We start from the raw sequence: 17,979 nt of genomic DNA, 5'->3' as shown, positions 1-17,979 counted from the left end.
CGCCTTATGAGCTCCGCTCAAGGCGTTTCTCTGTTAACAAAGGACAAACACAAATCTCCAGATTTGTGTTTGTCCGTTGTACCCGTTGCTCCCCTTCTCCAGGGATTATTATTGTTTCTTCTGTCCAGCTCGCCCGCGCCTCTGCGTTACTTGCATTTACAGTATTACCTTGAAATGCAAGCCGTTCACCCTTGTTGATGTTAGACTTGTGGCGGCTGATAAAATCCGTTTGCTCTACTGACGTCTAACTCCTGGTTCAGACAGTTGCGTTTGACTGCGTTTGACTGCGTTGCGGCAGCGAGAAACCAGGACATCCCTGCTGCTTATATCGCGTGCCAAGACGATTCCTTGGATTGGATTCCACGCTTCATACAAAGCACAAATGTGCCGGTGACTCGCTTTCGGTACTCGACGCAACGCAGTCAAACGCACTCAAACGCAAGTGTCTGAACCGGCCTTAACTCCTGGTTAGCTCGGTTCGCAGAGCGCTCCACTGGAAATGCAGAGGTCCCTGGTTCGATACCAGGACGAGGTTTTTTCTGTCACGCATCAGTCACACATTTGTGTTTGTCCTTTGTCTCCCTTGCTCCTCTTCTCCGAGGAATATTGTTTATTGCGTAAGTTCAATGAGCCGCCTTTTGTTTTCCACCAAAGTCCACGCCTTCCCCCAAATAAACATTTAAGAAATACCTCTCTGACGCGTCGTTAGTACGCCCAAGAACAGCCTCTACACACGAGCCCGAAGTGGACCCCTCGAATTGATGGCATCCCAGTTTTGCAAATCTTGGTCGAGCATTACGCAATGCAACCGATTAGAAAACACTCGAGCAATCGTCAGCACCGATTCGCAGCTCACCCCAAACGACGACAAAAAAGTAAAAACGAACAATAACGTACAAGAAAAAAAATCAAACACCAGAAGAAGTTAAACGGCACTTTAAAATATTCCTCGGGTAAATGCGCCAGCAGCAAGCAGCAAGCGAACGAGAGAACGTCGTCGGCGACGCTAATCGCCGAGGGACGGACATAAAAACCTCGCTATCTCGCACGGCGGAGGTGTGTTCCCCAAGGCGTAAAGAACGGTCACTACTCGAAAAGTCGTAAACAACGCCAATAAAAAAATAAAAAAGGAGAAGATTTAAGGAATAAAACGGAACAGGCCAAAGGTTACGGTCCTTCCGGGAATAAAAAGACAGCAGGGGGGTTGTATTCCTTGCGCTTGTCGCAATGCTCTTTAGAATCTGGTCCCCCTCCCTCGTTCTCTTCTGTTTGAAACGTCTCCCCTAGAGGGCGCTTGTGTCGGGCCCACAAAATTAGAGTGCCCAGATGTAGAAGAGGAGGGAGCAAGCCTTTGAGAGCGTTTGCAGTTTCATGGCGGGCGCCTCCCCATGGGTAGATTTGTGTCAAGTGAGCACGCATTGCGTTCGCACGTGGCGAAGGAAAAAGGGAGGCCGAGAGCGGGAGACGCCTCTAGACGATCGACGCGTTCGCATCGTCCTCGATGCTCGTGCTGCAAAACGCGGCCCACAAACCACGTGACCCCCATCGGGCGGATGGAAACACTCTGAAATCTAGGCACACTACCTGCGAGCGGTACAGAAGAGGCGAACGTCTGAGCGAAACGCAAAGGAGGACTATCGTCGAAAGGGCCGATAAGAAAAAGGCGTGGACGCAAAGGTGGTGGTCGTAAAGCGGCTTGCTAACGAAGCATGATTGCCAGGGTTGTGGTAAACGATCCCAATACCGCCTTTTCTTCTTTTTGTCACGACGGTGAGAGGAGACGACCGTATGCCTCGCAGGGGACGCTGCTAACACGCACGCGAGATCCTCATGGTCAAGAGAAGAATACGCATGAGCGCTGTGCCCCCCCCCCCCCCTCTCTCTCTCTCTCTCCCGAAAAAGAATTGTTACGCTCGTCTGTTTATTCATGCATTCCCTGCTAAATATGGAAGAAAAGTTGATGTCACTTCAGTTTCCCAGCTAGATTTGGCGGAGAAATTGATCTCACGTGACCTATGCACCCATGTCAGTTTCCCCACAAAATTTTAAAAAAAGTTATATATAGATCTTTTTTTCCTAAAGCGACTATTAGCGGCGAGATGTTTTGGTGGCGACCTCCTATGGTTCCTCTTTGTCACGTCATCACCTTGCGAACAACAAGTTCGATGGTGTTTGTAAATAGCATGGTGGAAGCCTGAAATCATTGCGCTTTCAAAGCAACAGTGCCAACACCGTCGAAATTAGAGTTCTTTCATTCCTCTTATTTCCGTCGATGGTATACTCTTTCCGACGTCATAGTCAGCGTTTGGGCCAATCGTGGAAGGCCGACCAAAGCGACGCTTTCGGTCGCGCACGTCGCCAATATTGCTCCGTATGAGCGGGACCCGCCTTCGGTGTCGGTTTTTCGTTACAGCCAAACGTTGCACCCAAAACGGTACAGATCGATCTCCATAAAAATCGACTGATAAAACACATTTTGCGTTAAAAAAGGTCAGACTGTGGAATGTTATTAATTTCCTCTTTCACACGTTAAATCAAGATATGTGTAGGTCCATCTTGAATTTATTTTACGTTATTCTGCCAAGACGTACTCGTTTCAAACTCCAAGAGCACTGTTTCTCCCTCGCTTACATCCGCGTACATTCGCTGCTGAGGAAGAAAACGGTGGCGGGCAATCCCTTCTCCATCGCACATCTTTCTGGTCATCTTTCATCCCCCCCCCTCCACACACACACACACACACACCAAAAGATGACCCACTTGGGGCTCTGAATCAACCCTTTTGTTTTCCCTTCTTACTAAAACTCTGACCGATTGACTTCTCAAGTCTTAACCCTCGCCGATCGCTCCCGCCCTGCACTAAGCGGCAAAATGGCGGCGCCCGTAAAAACGATCGGGGAATAGAGGGCCGATATCCTAAGTGTACCAAAGCAGCAAGCACGCTGAAGATCGACAAGAGTCGCCCGCAAAGCGGATGACGCGTCAGTCATGGCGACGAGTGTGCTAGCGTCACTCACAGGTCACGAATCCCACGCGGAAGTGCAGGTATCTTCTTTCGCAAATCATCAACTCGCAGAAAATAAGCGTGCGCACACGCGAGCAAACACGCTGCGATTCTGGTCGTGTTCCGAATCTTATTCGACTAAATCCGAGTTACTTCGGCGGATCGTGTCACGTGATAAGACATAAAGCAACGTAGGACGCGGATCTGCTTTCGAACGCGTGTCCCCTATAGACGCTTTACACACGCGCCAAATTACAGCCGCCATTGCTGACCTTCTCTTGTCTTACCAAGATGCCGAGCAACTGAAACGGTAGTTGACGATCCTGTACGAAGGCCGATGCTTTAGAAAGGGACACAGTTGAATCTAATATGGCAATAACCTGGCCTGCTATGGTAATGATGAAGTGAAATAAACTGAATAAGAGGAAACAAAAACTGAAGGTCAGTTATGGCGGCGTCGATCGAGTATGCATATTTTGGAACACGGCCTTTAAGATTAGAAAAGGAAGTGCCGAATGCTTCTATCTTCGGCGTGTCAGCCATTATGGGTGATCTTTTGCAGTGGATGTGTGGTGTGGCCAGCAAAACTTTAGTGGGAAACATCTTCCTCTCGATTTAGAAGAGTCAATTCCCCGACAAATTCGGCTTAGCATTTTCCCGTTAATTTTAACTCGGAAATTGTGGCGCCATATTGCGCGTGGACTGGCGTCGCAATATGGCGTGGCGCCATACTGCGCGCGGGTAGATGTGGAGACAGAACCCAGGGTCCTGTGTTCTGCAGTGCGAGTTTTTCCTCCGCGGTGCGGTGCGCTAACACACCCAGTTACCCCCCCCCCCCCCCCCTCTCTAAGATTAATGCATGCAGAGTCATAACATCCAAAGGCCTCCTCCAGAACGCGTACGAGAACACAAAAAGAACGAAAGAGTCGAGGCAAAAGATAACGATGATGTGGTTCTGGGTCCGGACATTTCGTCGAACGCCGTTTCATCGAACGCCGTTTCATCGAAGCCGTTTCATCGAACACCGTTTCATCGAACGCCGTTTCATCGAACACCGTTTCATCGAAGCCGTTTCATCGAACGCCTTTTCATCGAACGCCGTTACAGCCTGCAATATATTTGCAATTTATTTTGATTTTTATACACAACGTCATCTAATTCTCCCTTTTTTAAAATCACAGTATGCAGTGACGAGATAAGTTCCATCGTGAACATGTCCTGCTTCGAGAAAAAAGCCTCCATGAAACAATGACCCCTCTCCATGTCACATAAAACAATTAAAAATGAGACAAAAAAAACAAAACAAAAAAAAAACAGAAAGCACGATGTGCTTTTTGGGAAGCGGCTAGTGTTTTATTGTCTGACAGCGTGTACCTGTAACCTTGGGTTATGTGAGGATCCGAAAGGATTCTGTCTTCTTGGGTGACAGAGTACACCCAGGGCTTTACTATTGTCTGGTGCGGGTTGGCCTTCCCAAGAAAGCGTCCTGAAGATGATTCATAGGCAAAAGGGTTGGTAATAAAGTTGACGATGAATGGGAGGTGGTCCCAGTCCAGGTGTAGCCCGAAACCATGTTGGCTGACACTTTGTGCGGCTTTTGACTCTGTGGAGTTTGAAAACTAAAAGAAAAGCAGAGACGTTTAATCTGAGCATAAAGCTGATAATCAGAGTATCAATATATTTTATTTTGTGTGCTCCCCTGGCATGGTATCGTTTTATTATAAGCGTGGTGCCTTGGCAGTTAAATGCATTTCGTGAATAAACCTTCAACAAAGCGTAAGTGTGCAAACGAGTTGGTGTGAATTGCACATTACCGAAGCCCCCGGACAGCCGGTAAAAAAAAAAACGACACAGACATTCAAAAGTGTTTTAACTGTCGGTCCTTTACCTCCAGTGTCATGTTTTCTGACAGGTACATGAGTAAAACTTTTCAGTAAGTCGCATATGCATTTGTTTTTATACCAATGGTTTTTATTTCTAGTAATTTGGCTTCACCCTAAAAACAATTTCACAAGTGACTACCTTAGTCTTAACAAATGTAAGGTAGAACATCTATAAAGCACTGTTATGCCCCAAAACTCAATACAGAGAAATTCGATGAAACGGCCCTTAGCGATTCGATGAAACGGCGTTCGATGAAATGGCGTTCGATGAAATGTCCATTCATTCGATGAAACGGCGTTCGATGAAACGGCGTTCGATGAAATGTCCGCTACCCAACGATGATGAACGAGGTACTCAACGTCGGCGCACCAAAAGACCTTTCATTATTCGATCCAACGTCGCTGAAGTGTGCTTCCTCCAGTGCGACGCCACTCAGATCTCGCTCAGTCTTTAGCCATGCATCTATGCGAACATCGCACTTTCAGCAATATCGGTGAAAGCGGTCATCTCCATCAGAATGAGCCCGAGCCGCTGCCTCCCCCGCTTCCCGACGTGGTGTGGACGTCAAGCGGACGAGATGGAGCAATGAACAACTCGGCAATCGGCAACAACTACCACGATAAAAGTGCCGATCTCTAGCTGTACGAAGCAGTTCTTCCGAATAGAGGGCTCTCTCTGGAGTCATGTCGTAACGTCTGACATCGCTTCTTGGGTAATTGACTGATTAATTCAGCAGAGAACTCACTTCTCTCATTGGGAGGAGTGTGCGTTAGCTTCGCATCCGGCCGCCTGAAAGCAGCTTCAAGAAGGTCACGCAGGCATGCAGTTGTGACATCCAGGACTGTTGAAACGCTCCGGGCGGACAAATGTCAAAGGCTCACGATCGGAATCAGACCGAAACTTGTAAAACATAACGAGACTAAAGTGGCAGTCATACGGCTCATACATCACACAAAGGACACGTTGATCGCTTCACGGATGATGCAAAAATTATCTGCGGCCTCCAGCATGCAAAAATATTCCAAAAGCCGGGAATCATAATGATCAAAAAAACTGCTCCGACTTTACTCAACAATGCTGTTGTTGTTGACCTGTTGATGAAGCGGAATTATCCGAAACGTTTTATTGATAACACGCGCAAACAGATGGGGCAAAGAAGAAGTCAGGATAATGGACGACTTAGGACAGGGCAAGTAACAATACCCTATTTGAGAGGTGTTTCTGAGTCTATTCGCAGAGCCCTCGCCCCTTTGAATATCCGTACTGCTTTCAAACCCCATCGTAAACTACGTGACCTCATTTCTAAACCTAAAGATTACACCCCCCCAGAGTCCCAGTGCGGTGTTGTGTATAAAGTGAATTGTCTAGACTGTGACGCATCCTACATTGGGGAGACAGGCGGGAAGCGCTGCACTCGCTTAAACGAACACAAAAGGGACGTGGCGAAGGCCACGCATGCGACAAGAGCGAAGACGGAACTCGTAGACCATTGTTGGAATACGGGTCACTGTTTCGACTTTGAGAATGCGTCCACTCTGGCGCGCGAACAAAGGTGGGGTCCACGCAGGTTCGTGGAATCATGGTTCATCCGAGGTGACTCATCAGCTTGCAACTCGAACCGCGGCCCCCTCCCCGATGTGTACGCGGACTTGCTTAAATAGGACTGTGGAAGTTTTTTCTCTCATTCCTGCTTGTAGGCCTCCAGCATGTTCCCACCATGTTTGCTTCATGCATATGTGAGCTTCGAAAATGTCTAAAGACAGCTTTTGCATAACCAAATCTGAAAGTACCGTTTTACAATGAAGGAACACTCCTCGAAGAATGTCCGCACACTGTTTTTTGTACAATGCATTTTCAGTGTGACAGCAGTTTTAATAAGAACAACCGAATCAACTGCCAGCAACTCCGACCCAGCGTTGGCGGGAACGCGTTACAGTAACGGCGTTACCGGTAACGAGTCGCTGTAAATGTTTTTTTCAGTATCGTAGTAACGCACTCGTTACATTTTTTAACAGTAACGAATAGCGTACTCACGTTACATATGTCGAGCAACGAGTAACGTAGTTACGTTACTCGCTACGTCTTCCCAAGACTTAGAAAATTTTATCCTTCAATTTTGTTAGTGTTTCTAGGCGCCAGTTAATAAATTCTTGCACACACTGCACATACCTTGAAACTTTCTCTCCTTTCCCCTCGCAAACACTCTTACATTTTTTTGAATACGGCGCTTATGCGTGCCCGTAACGCCAAAACAGTAGAACGTTTTATTTCATTATTAAAAAATAACGCAAAACTATAGGTGCGCTAGATTGATTCGTAACGATAACGCTAATGCATTCCTTTTACTTTGTCCTGACGTAGGTCTGCAACGTGTTCTTTTACGTGCGAGCAACATGCAACCTAGTTTGTTACAATTTTTTGTTTTTCAGTAACGCTTACTACACTGCACCAAAAGCCGCCTTTTTCACGAAGAAGCGGCGGCATCTCCAGAGACCCCGAGCAAACGCGGAGACGATTCCTTGAAACGAAGCTCGAAGCGGTCTCGCGACTCCGAGCAACCCTCCGTCAACGGGCGGCTAACCAATACCCGTCAAGCGTCATCACTCTAGAAGCTCCGCCTCCAGCGCGAGATCGCTGGCTTCCTTAAGCCTGGTTCAGACAGTTGCGTTTGATTGCGTTCTACTGGGTTCCGGTTGCGAGAAACCAGGATATCCCTGCTGCATAAGGCCCGTTCACACGATACATTTTTCTCGCGCATCTAGTGTCGCGAAATTTAGTTTCGCGAAATGGTTGCGCCGTCTGAACGAGTCCGAAAAGGACGCGCGCATCTAAAAAAAGTTGCGCGCACACCTCGCTTCTGGAGCGAGCTTTTGCTGAAACTTTGCCGAGTCCTGTCAATCACCCTAAGGGCGCCACCAATGGCCGCTCAGAAACGCTCTCACGTCGCCTTTGAGGGGAGGAGCGAGCTGTTTGAGAATACCACTCCACTGTCGGTGTTGTAGCGGAGCCAAATCCGAAAAAAAAAAAACGAAACCACGAACGATTTATACTGCCGGCGCTTCCGCAAACACGTCAAGCACCACTGAAGGAAAAGTGAGTAGCATATCGGAAAAAAATCCAGCGATGGACGAAGACAATTAGCGGGAGTTGGCGACATTAGAATAGTGCTCATAGCGTTGTTATCGCGACGATACCGCTGGATAAGAGACCATCGAGTAAACTGAAAGCAAGCTGGCTTTGTTTAGAAGCGAACGTGAAACCATGTGCGCTCTCTGAAACAGTTGGCAGAGTAAACTCGGGGTGACATGGGCGCCAAGAAGTAACCAGATTGGGCACGTAGCGTTTCTATGAATACAATGTGCATTGATAGGAGCTTTGGCAATGAATTGGCTGCGTACGGGCTCGGCGCCGGCACATGTCCTGCACGGGAGGCACTCACTTGATCGAATGACGTTTTAGCGAACGCCCACGTTTCATCGAACGACACTTTAGCTAATAGTCAGACGCCACGAAGCGGCGTTTTCGGGTGGGCCAAGTGAGTTCATATTTTTGTAATGAGTTGCCGTAGACTATTGCCGCGAAGCGGCGTAAAGCGCAGCGCGACGGATGGGTTAACGCGCGCCCCGGTTATTCGCTGAAACGGCCATTCGCTCAAATGTCACCTTTCGCTAAAATGTCATTCGCTCTTCTGATATGGACCCATCCTGCACGTACAGGTTGCCGCCTCAATCGGCTTAGCGCACACGCGAGATCGCTCCAAGTAGTGCAGTATGTGAGAAAAAAAAATTAAAGTGAATTGACTGCATAAAAAGCGCAAAGCAGGTCCCCAGATAAATAGCGATCTGATTCGGAGCTCACTCAAAAAGCTGCATCGATCTGTGTTGTTGTTGCACGTGAAGCGGTACGTGTGAACGCGAAACTTGAGTGTCACGAAACTGTTGCGCGCCTAAAAGATGCATCGCGTGAACAGACCTTTATATCACGTACCAGGATGATTCTTTGAATTCGATTCCACGATTCATACGAAGCACAGATGTGCCGGTGACTCGCTTTCGGTTCTCGACGCAACGTAGTCAAACGCACTGAAACGCAAGTGTCTGAAGTGCTCTGGTTGCGCGTTCCCACTTGTGTTAGCAAGAGCAGAAAGCTGGCGCAGTCACCAGCGCATCTCTCAACGTCTCACAAGAAGCGCGACGTTACCCCGCGTTTGTCACTTTTGCGGAGCTTTCCGTCGTGCTTCGACCTGTCTACCGCTGGGGTCAGGGATCCACTAAGTATGACGTCACGCGCAGGCCTTCTCTTCTTGGGCGCTACTGCCCCGAGCTCCGACAACGCGATACCGCTAATTGCACTGACGCCCGCGCGCACGCGCCGGTGGCCCTTTCGCTATTTATTATTAGTGGCATTGGTTCTCCTCGCGCTCGTATAAACTCATTTTGCCAACGTCGTTACTACTCATTAGGGGCCGCCAGGGCCGCCGGCAGGGAAGGGCGTCGGGAATTAATTAAACAGTCGGGCGCGATGAATGCGGCGATGGCATTAAATCGTCCGTGCACGCGCCCTGTGCGAGCCTGCCCATCGATGAATGGCTCCCCGAAGGAACGTCGCCGTCGACGCAGGGGTTAAGGAAACCGTCGTCGGGTTTAATGGAGCTGCCCGGGCCTGGCCGGCCGCTGGCTCGGTTTCCTGCTCGTTGCTGTGAAGCTCCCAAGTCGTGGAGCTCCGAAGTCGGTTTCAACCCCGGCTGTCTCTCTAACTAGCTGTAAAAAAAGCGCAATATTTGCCTTTCTTTTTTTTAGGGGTGAAGCTCCTTAGGGTCTAGGCTTGTCCAGCGTCCGTGCTCACATCGATTGCCATCCCATCTGTCTTCTTAAAAAAATAAAAAAATGTTTGCGCAGTCGACAGGATTCCAACCTGTGCGGGGAGACCCCAATGGATTTCCAGTCCATCGCCTTAACCACTCGGCCACGACTGCGGGACGAGTAGGGGGCTCTGAGATGTGGTAGTAACTCAAGAGCTGGGCATGTCATGGATGAAACGTTGCATGTAGCCGCTCAACGCCTATACAGGAGAGGGCACTCCTGTCAAATGCGTATATAATCGCGATAAACTTCGCATGCATTGGCTCAACGTTTATAGACGAGAGGGCGCTGCGGTCAAATGCTCAAATGCGTATATAACCACGTTCCATACCACACATTCTCTTTCTGACATGGACCGTTGAAGCGGTGGAGATGCGTTCCCACGGCTTCTAGCGGATCCAAGCTGATCCGCTAGAAGAACCACTGGCTCTGCATTTCACCGACCATAAAGCAGTAATAATGAAGTCGAAACGCAACCCGGAACTCAGCACTACCTATGAGCAATAAAAAGAAATAAGAACCATCAGCACTACCTAGCGCCACTAAATAAGCTACGCTTCAGAGTAACGACACTTGGCCATATTGTGTCTTAAAATCATGGTTGCCAGTAATCTGAAGCCTTGTCTGAAATCACAGGAAACGCTTTTCCGCCCTCCACAAATGTTTAAACAGTTCGCGATATAGCAAAGCAATATTACATCAGCTTCCTAACACCGAATCTCATGCTGAGAAAGTCGCACTTTTGAATCATGACGATCGGCAGTGGCGTCTGCTCTGCATACGAGCCAATATGGCGGCGCCCACAACAATGTCGGGGAACGGAGTGCCGATACTCTAAACGCAGCTCATTTAGTGGCTCTAGCACTACCCATGAACAAAATCAGTATCATCAGCACCACCAGAGCTTCGCCCCAATCAACATCATTCACCACGTGGAGATGCGGTCATTTTTTTAATACATTAGCGTTAGAACTAGGGTGCCTCAATGTCCTTCTGTTTAGGGTGACGCCATCCTTCATAGTACCCGATGCCGACAGCACGCGTACACGGGGATAATACAAAGAAGTCGACGAAAACAAAATATTGCCATAGCGCAGTCAGCGCCCCACACGCGTGCAGGGACACGCTCGGTCACGGGCTTCTGAACAAAAAGAGAAAAATAAACGTGGGGGACAAAATGGCCAGATGTCTCCACCCTAAGCAAAGTGCACATGAAGGCACTCTAGTTAGGACGTTTGTTTTGACGAAAACGCGGCGGAGTCTTTCGCCTGTGAGCGCCGGGGACAAAAGGAAAGGGAGAGGGTGACACACGAGTCGCTCCCATTGGTCTGAAGCGCTGACGTCAGCGCGCGTCAAACTTTCCCTCTCTCCCCGGTACTGACAAACTGACAGACACCGCCGGGTTTTCGTCAAAATGAGCCATTTCGTTTTCGTCAGTCACGCACACAGCTGGCGCGAAGCCAGAGAGGAGGAGGCGCCGCGCAACACCTCCTAGATAACAAAGCCGTAGTGCTTAATGAGATGGCGTCATCAGAGAAGGCCAACGATGGGCACAGTTTGGAGAGGAGTCCTGCGTCAGCACTTGGCTTCGAGTCAAGTTTGAACCGAACGGTGACGCAATCGTCGAGTCCAATTTGTGCCCAGCGTTGATCTTTTCTGATGACGCCATGTCATTCAACACTACGGCATTGATACCTAGGAGGTGTTGCGACGCGGCGCGGTGGAATGTGGGTGTGCTCAGTTGCCGCTCTGCCGTCGCCGGTTGTTCTTCGCTCTGGGTTTCCGTAGTAGCGGTGCGTGGGCTGTGATGTGTGTGTGCAGTTAAAACGATGTATGAGGTTACCACCACGAGTGATATGGATGTGGTTCTTTCCACGAGTGATAGGGATGACCGTATCCAAAGGCGTCAACGTACTCTGACATGCAGAGTACGGAAATGGGGTGAAAAAAATTACAGGATGATCAGTGGTGGATCCTCTGGAAATGCGTTAGAATGATGTCTTGGGAACGCCATACACGTCCCTCTTTGGAAAATGCTAACACTGACATCGTAACAAGGAGAAAAAAGGCAGGAAAACATTGAGGAAGCCAAAAGAGAAAACTGAAAGAGCCAGCGTTAGCATTACCCAAAGATGAACATGTGTGGCGTTTCCAAGGGTCAAGCTAACGTATTTCCAAGAATCCAACATTGGATCCTCCTGTAATTTTCTTTTTCCCTAATGTGCCAAGAAGTGGTAGCGATGGCTGCGTGTAGTAAAACCAGGGTGAAAAAACAAATGCGGCGCTGCTCGTGAGTGCCTTGCACGCTGTTGGTTTTCATAAAAAATATTATCAGATAAACACAGATAAGAAATAAACATCTTTGGTTAAAACAGCGCGACAGAACAAGGACAAAATAAAGACGAGAGTGACAACAGCGTTGTCCCGTCTTTACTTTCTCCTTGTCTTGTTGAGATGTCTTAAACCAAGGTGCACATCAACCAACTGGCCCAAACGTCCTTTTGAGCAAGAAATAAACATTCCCAGGTCCTTAGTGTGCCATCTAAATTCACTTCGGAGGAAGCCTAGGCGCTGCACTCTCCCGCGCACAGTTGCCTGCCGCGTTAACATTTAGCGGACGGTGTTCGTGTGACACGAAAACTTTGCCGCTATATTTAGCGGGGAATTGCGGTGTCGTTACATTGTGACGCCACAAATTGACCGCCAAGACTAGTGGGCTACGAGGTACGTGCACAAAACCCCTACAAGGCCCGTGTCGAAACCTTGCCCCTAAGCTATATACGCCAAATGTTCTTTTGTATTTTTACGTAAAGTTATGTAGTTTCAAGAATATTTCGCGAGGTCGACATCTTTCTCTCAGAAAACACTATCTATGACGTAACAACGACCATGCCAACGCCTGTTTAGTGCAACTTAACACAGCGCGCGACCGTCGACGTCGTAGTCGCCGAAAAACAACTTACCAATAAAGTGCGAGCGCAATCGGATCTTCCCCGAGCACTCGTCCCAAAAGCAAGAACAACGTCCCTCAAATTGAATTCCTTTAGAAAATGCGGATCACTCGTGCGCAGTTCGAGCGGGAACAGCGCGTCTCAAACACACGCACAAAAAGGAGCTTCCGTCGATTTCGACACTCTACAATATTCTTTCTTCGAAAGACGTACACGGAGCAGAGATCGGGGTACAGCAGTCAGGCGTAACAATCTCTCCCGCGCGCGGTGCCCGCTTACGCATAAAAGCACATCGAAGTTCGCAAGAAGAACGGACGAAACGAGTGGTCTCGGAAGAAAAGAGCCCGCCGGGCGAACACGTGGCGCTCTTTCTGAAAACCAACCGACGAAACGAGCAACGCAATTCGAAAGGTAAAGAAATACAAAACGTTCCCTTTAAAGATTCTGCGAAGTAAAGCTCGTTTCTAGTTTCTGCGAAAGGAAATAAAATAAAATTGGAGTAACATTGCCGCCGATTTGAGTATGCAGAACGAGAGCATGCACACGTACGCGCAACACGCACGTACACGCACGACGCATGCGTTAACGCAGCCGCGAGGGTCTGTGCATGTCGAGGCCCGACATTGGCGCAGAAAAGCAGAGATAAACGAGTCCAGGATTCCATCTCCATATTTATGCGGTCGCGTGAGTCCCCCCCCCCCCCCCCCCCCCCCCTCCCCCTCGCTCACACACACACACACACGTGCGCGAAAAGAAGGCACACGAGTGCGCGCGCTCGGGAAGAAAGCAGCGAGAGAAGAGCGATGTGCGAAATAAGTAGAAGGAAGGAAGAATAAAATGGATGTCGGTCGAGGAGGACAAAAAAATAAAGGGGGGGGGGGGGGGGGGGGACCTTGCCAAAAATGCGGATTCCGGGAGCATTCAGCCGGAGGCACGAGCGATTCGACGACGGAGAGCACCGCGATGTTTGCGTGAGACTGTGACAAAAAAAGAAACGTCCTTCACAATGGGAGCGCCCGAATGGAATCGGGTGTAGGAGATGTACTATATTCTGCGTTAAACTGCTCATGCATTGTGTATACAAAGCGCACGGTGTTCCCTGTAGAGATGATGACAGATTCATCTGCGGATACGCCTGGCGCATGCTCCAAGGACGTTTGCTTCGTGTAATCCTCGAACGTGCCTGTGGACAGTGTGGCTAATGTGACAGGACCATCGTATGAGGAAGAATAGCGCCTGTGTCTGGCGGAGTGCTTTTTCTATTTTGTACGAACAGTGTGAGCGCGGTTTTAGGGAACGTAACACTGCGCACCGCCAAAGTGCGCCGCGTGGGCCGTTTGTCGGCATTGCCGGTAGACCGATCCTAAAATCCCTTCACGTTCGCAAGGTGCGTCGATGCACGAGGCACGTGCAACGGGCAGCCCTTGGGAAGATCATGGCGGCACAGCGCAGCAGTGAGCTGTAGATTTTAGACGCCATATTCTTCCCAGAGGTGTCGCGCGGCGCGTGTGTCGAGTAGAGTGCCTTCATACACACGCGCGCTTTTGCTTGAGTGGTGACATCTCAGCCATTTTTCCGCCCAATCTTTTTCTTTATGCAATTTGAAACGCGTGCAATCTGGTGTCACTCAGCTCGAGCGCGTAGCTTTGGCTAACGCCTAGACGCCATTTTACCGCCCACGTCACGCACCGAGTGCGCGAGAGCGTCACGCGCTGGCAGATTCAGGGCAACAATAGATGTCTTCACCCTGAGACAGACAGACATGTAGGCACCCTAGTGTCGAGCATTTCCACAACGATAAATGGCGCCACTTTTTCCAGGACAGAGCGCTTCTCGCGACGTGCGGATAAAGTTCGCTTTTTACTCTCTCTCTCTCACTATGGTTTCAAGCGGCGCCGGCAGATGACTCGTCGATTCGTGGGCACGGTGTACGACGCAGGAGGCAGGCAGCAGTGCACAAGGCGTCTCGTGCCGCCTCATGCTCCACACGCGCAGAGCTCCAGCGAGGTTGTCGCACGTGCAGAAAGACCACGATGTACCGGGGTGTCATGGCAACGAGATAATGTTTTTCGCTCTCACACAGTTTCGCCGTTTGGCCGCCGGCGACACTGTCAGCCGCGGGCACGTAAAGCCCCTCTATCCTGGGAAAAGTGGTGCCATTCATTTTTGTAGAAATGCTCGATGCACGAGCCGCGCGCCGCTTCTGGGAAGAATATGGCGTCTGAAATCTAGCTCAGTTCTGCACAGTGTAGTACGTGCCTCGTGCTTCGACGAACCTTGCGCTACTTTTGAAACATAAAAGGGCTTTACAGGCACGGTGGCCGCGGAATGAGGCAGCCTTTCGGATGCCCGTCGAACAAAAGCTAACTGATTCCTCGCGCCGCGCGTTCAGCTCCGCCGTGTCCTCACCTAAAGAGTGTGTCTTCACCGTGCCCAGGATAGAGGGGCTTTAACCGATCCCATCACCCAGTTTGACTACGCCACAGCTGACACGATGCATCGAGGGAACTTCAGTTCTGCGCTTGTGACGATCATGCGGGAGCTCTGCCCGTGTGAAGCGCGAGACGCCACCAGCCCTCGCATGCACGGCCATCTGCCTCCTGTGAACTAAAGTTACGGCGGCGTCACGCACGCGCCAAACACTTAGTGAGATCAGTCTATTTGTTTGATACCTTTGCCGCGGAGCCTAGAGATGCTGAGTTCAATCAACACCCCCTGCCTCTTTCGATCTGGATGAGCATCGTGCCGGGTGTGTTCGTGTGGTCACTACTCCGTGCAGCGGCGTAGACTTTCCATTTTCCCGGAAAAGGGGGGGGGGGGGGGGGGGGGGGGGGGTGCGCGTTAAGTTCTCGCCAGAGGTGGAGATTGAAGCTAACGAAATCAGTCTGGGATTCCATTTCCCATGTATTTTGTCAATAAAGGCAACGTGGGCGTTATCTTGTTAACATGTCACCACTAGAAGCTCGTTAGATGGCGCGTAAACAGCGTCTCGGTAAGGATCATGGCCCGGGGGGGGGGGGGGGGGGGGGCTCTGCCTTTCCCCCTTTTGGATCTCACCAGGAGGGGTGCAAGCCCGATGCCTCCCCCCCCCCCCCCCCCTCCCCTCCCCGTAGTCTACGCATATGACCCCGTGCAATGGCTTGCAGGGGGACTCGAAATGCTCGCATTGGTAATGCACTATACTCCGTTCACCCTTAAAAAGACCATGAAATGAATTTTCAAGTTTTTGCTCCTTAGCTTTATTCCTCAAATCAAAAGTGAAACGAGAAATCACGTAATCGTAACCTGCTTGGGCACCGGAGGCGATGAGTCGGAGCTTCCACTGTGCTTTTTAAGCACACCATGGAACTTGTTATTCTGGAGTGATGATAGGTTCCGTCAGGACACTCATTGGCCACAAACGCGAATCCAAATATTCGTCGACGGATTGATTGTTGACGACCACATACGTCCGAGTTACGCAATTCTCGTATCTTGTGCGTGAACTGGGTTCGGCTGACGTCATTTTGGCACCGCGGATGCATGACAGTGAAAAGGCGGACAGCTTTCGAAGGAAAGGAGGCAAAAAAATAATCCGCTATATATATATATATTTTTTTTTTTGCGCTTTAAACAATATTTGGTTAGTAAAATCCCAATTTATCCGAGGTGAACATTTACTTCATGGTCCCTTTAAGCTGAGACTGCAGCCAGTGCTACAAGCAAGAAAACTCGATTTCGCTGCTTTGAAGCGTTCTTCCGTAGAAAAAGCACTCGCGCTACAAATGCAGGCATCAAACCCAGGACCTTTGGACATCGCGCTAGTAGCTTCGGCTGCACTCTCACCTTCAAGGACTACGAAAACGAAATGACGTGGCCGCGAGCCGTCTACCTTTGGCTTCAAAATTGGCCCGAGAGTAGCGCAATGCCTATCTCGCTCCTGAAGTCCATTTGCGATTTTCGCTTGTCCCTTCTCTTTCGTGACTACAGGTTGTCGGCGGTTGGCGCGGTGGAACGGTTCTCTCATTGACTCTGTCGTTACTGTCGCATTAGCGTGTTGTCCAGGTAGCTCTCAGAGCAACCGACGCAACCGTGTGAACCAGACATTGCGAGTTTAATGACGTTCATCAGCACCACAGAAGGACAGAAGACGGTTTTTTTTATCGGTTCCCCGATAAAAGCCTCTGGAATCTCGCTTAATTTACGCCAACACACCACCGCAGCTTTGAAACCTGGTGAATAAAAATCTCGGCAAACCATTTTAAGTTCAATGCTTGCCCACTGAGACCCGAACGTTGTGCGTTGAGTTGGCAAGTGGCTCGACATGACCTGGTTTAGACCGCAATATTTGTCGGAGAGTGGCGACCCCTGTAAGTCGCTGGAGTCGCGAATAGCCAAGTTTCTCATTTGCAACGGAGACACCAGGGCTAACTTGCTAGACACAGCATTTCGGTAGAGTGCCTTCATACACACGCGCGCTTTTGCTTGAGTGGTGACATCTCGGCCATTTTTCCGGCCAATCGTTCTTTCTATGCATTTTGAAGTGCGCGCAATCCGGTGTCACTCAGCACGAGCGCGTAGCTTTGGCTAATGCATAGACGTTATTTTACCGCCCAAGTCACGCACCAAGTGCGCGAGAGCGTCACGCGCTGGCACATTCAGGGCAACAATGGATGTCTTCACCCTGAGACAGACAGACATGTAGGCACCCTACATTTCGGGAAAAAGAGCGTGAAAGAAAGCCTGCCAACCCTGGGGCGCGCGAGCGCTTGAAACTTGACTTCACGCGCCACTCCGCTCGTGCGCTAGCTTTGGTGGTGCTTTCTTTCACACAGTCTCGGCTGAAATGCCGATTCTAGCAAGCCGGCCCAGACCCTCATTGGGGACGAATTTATTTCCATCGTCTAGATCTCCACTTAACAAACAACTATTCCAATTGTAAAATTTCAGACAAGCTTTTCCAGTCGCAGACATCGTCATGACTTTTTTCAAACTTTACGTTTTATCTAGTTTATTTTTTTCTTTTAGATACTCCACTTTTGAACGTAATATGACTTGACCAAAAGCACACAAATCGAGTCAACAGGGGAAACTATTCTGCCTAAAATGACGTCTAAAATCTTCAAAATACAAAGTTAATTTAGCCAGACCACAAGAAAAGGCACCAGCGTATCCTTCATCCCCTCCGTACCACTCAGCCACCCCAAAACCTATCATTCCTTTCCACGCTCCATTCATTCGTCAACGCCAAACTCAAACGCGCTCTTCGTAACGACGAATAAGACTACGACACTCCTAC

General features: G+C 49.6%; 1 non-coding gene across 1 annotated transcript; it reads right to left on the bottom strand.

Annotated features, from left to right (window-relative positions):
• Positions 1–9,781: 9,781 nt before the first annotated feature.
• Trnas-gga lies at positions 9,782–9,863 on the bottom strand. Its single transcript has one exon. It is a non-coding gene; the product is annotated as a tRNA-Ser (tRNA).
• Positions 9,864–17,979: the final 8,116 nt, after the last annotated feature.

This window comes from Ixodes scapularis, unplaced genomic scaffold, assembly GCF_016920785.2.
Source record: "Ixodes scapularis isolate PalLabHiFi unplaced genomic scaffold, ASM1692078v2 PGA_scaffold13__105_contigs__length_92229423, whole genome shotgun sequence".
Lineage (NCBI taxonomy): Eukaryota > Metazoa > Arthropoda > Arachnida > Ixodida > Ixodidae > Ixodes > Ixodes scapularis.
This window is presented reverse-complemented; position numbering and strand designations above follow the sequence as displayed.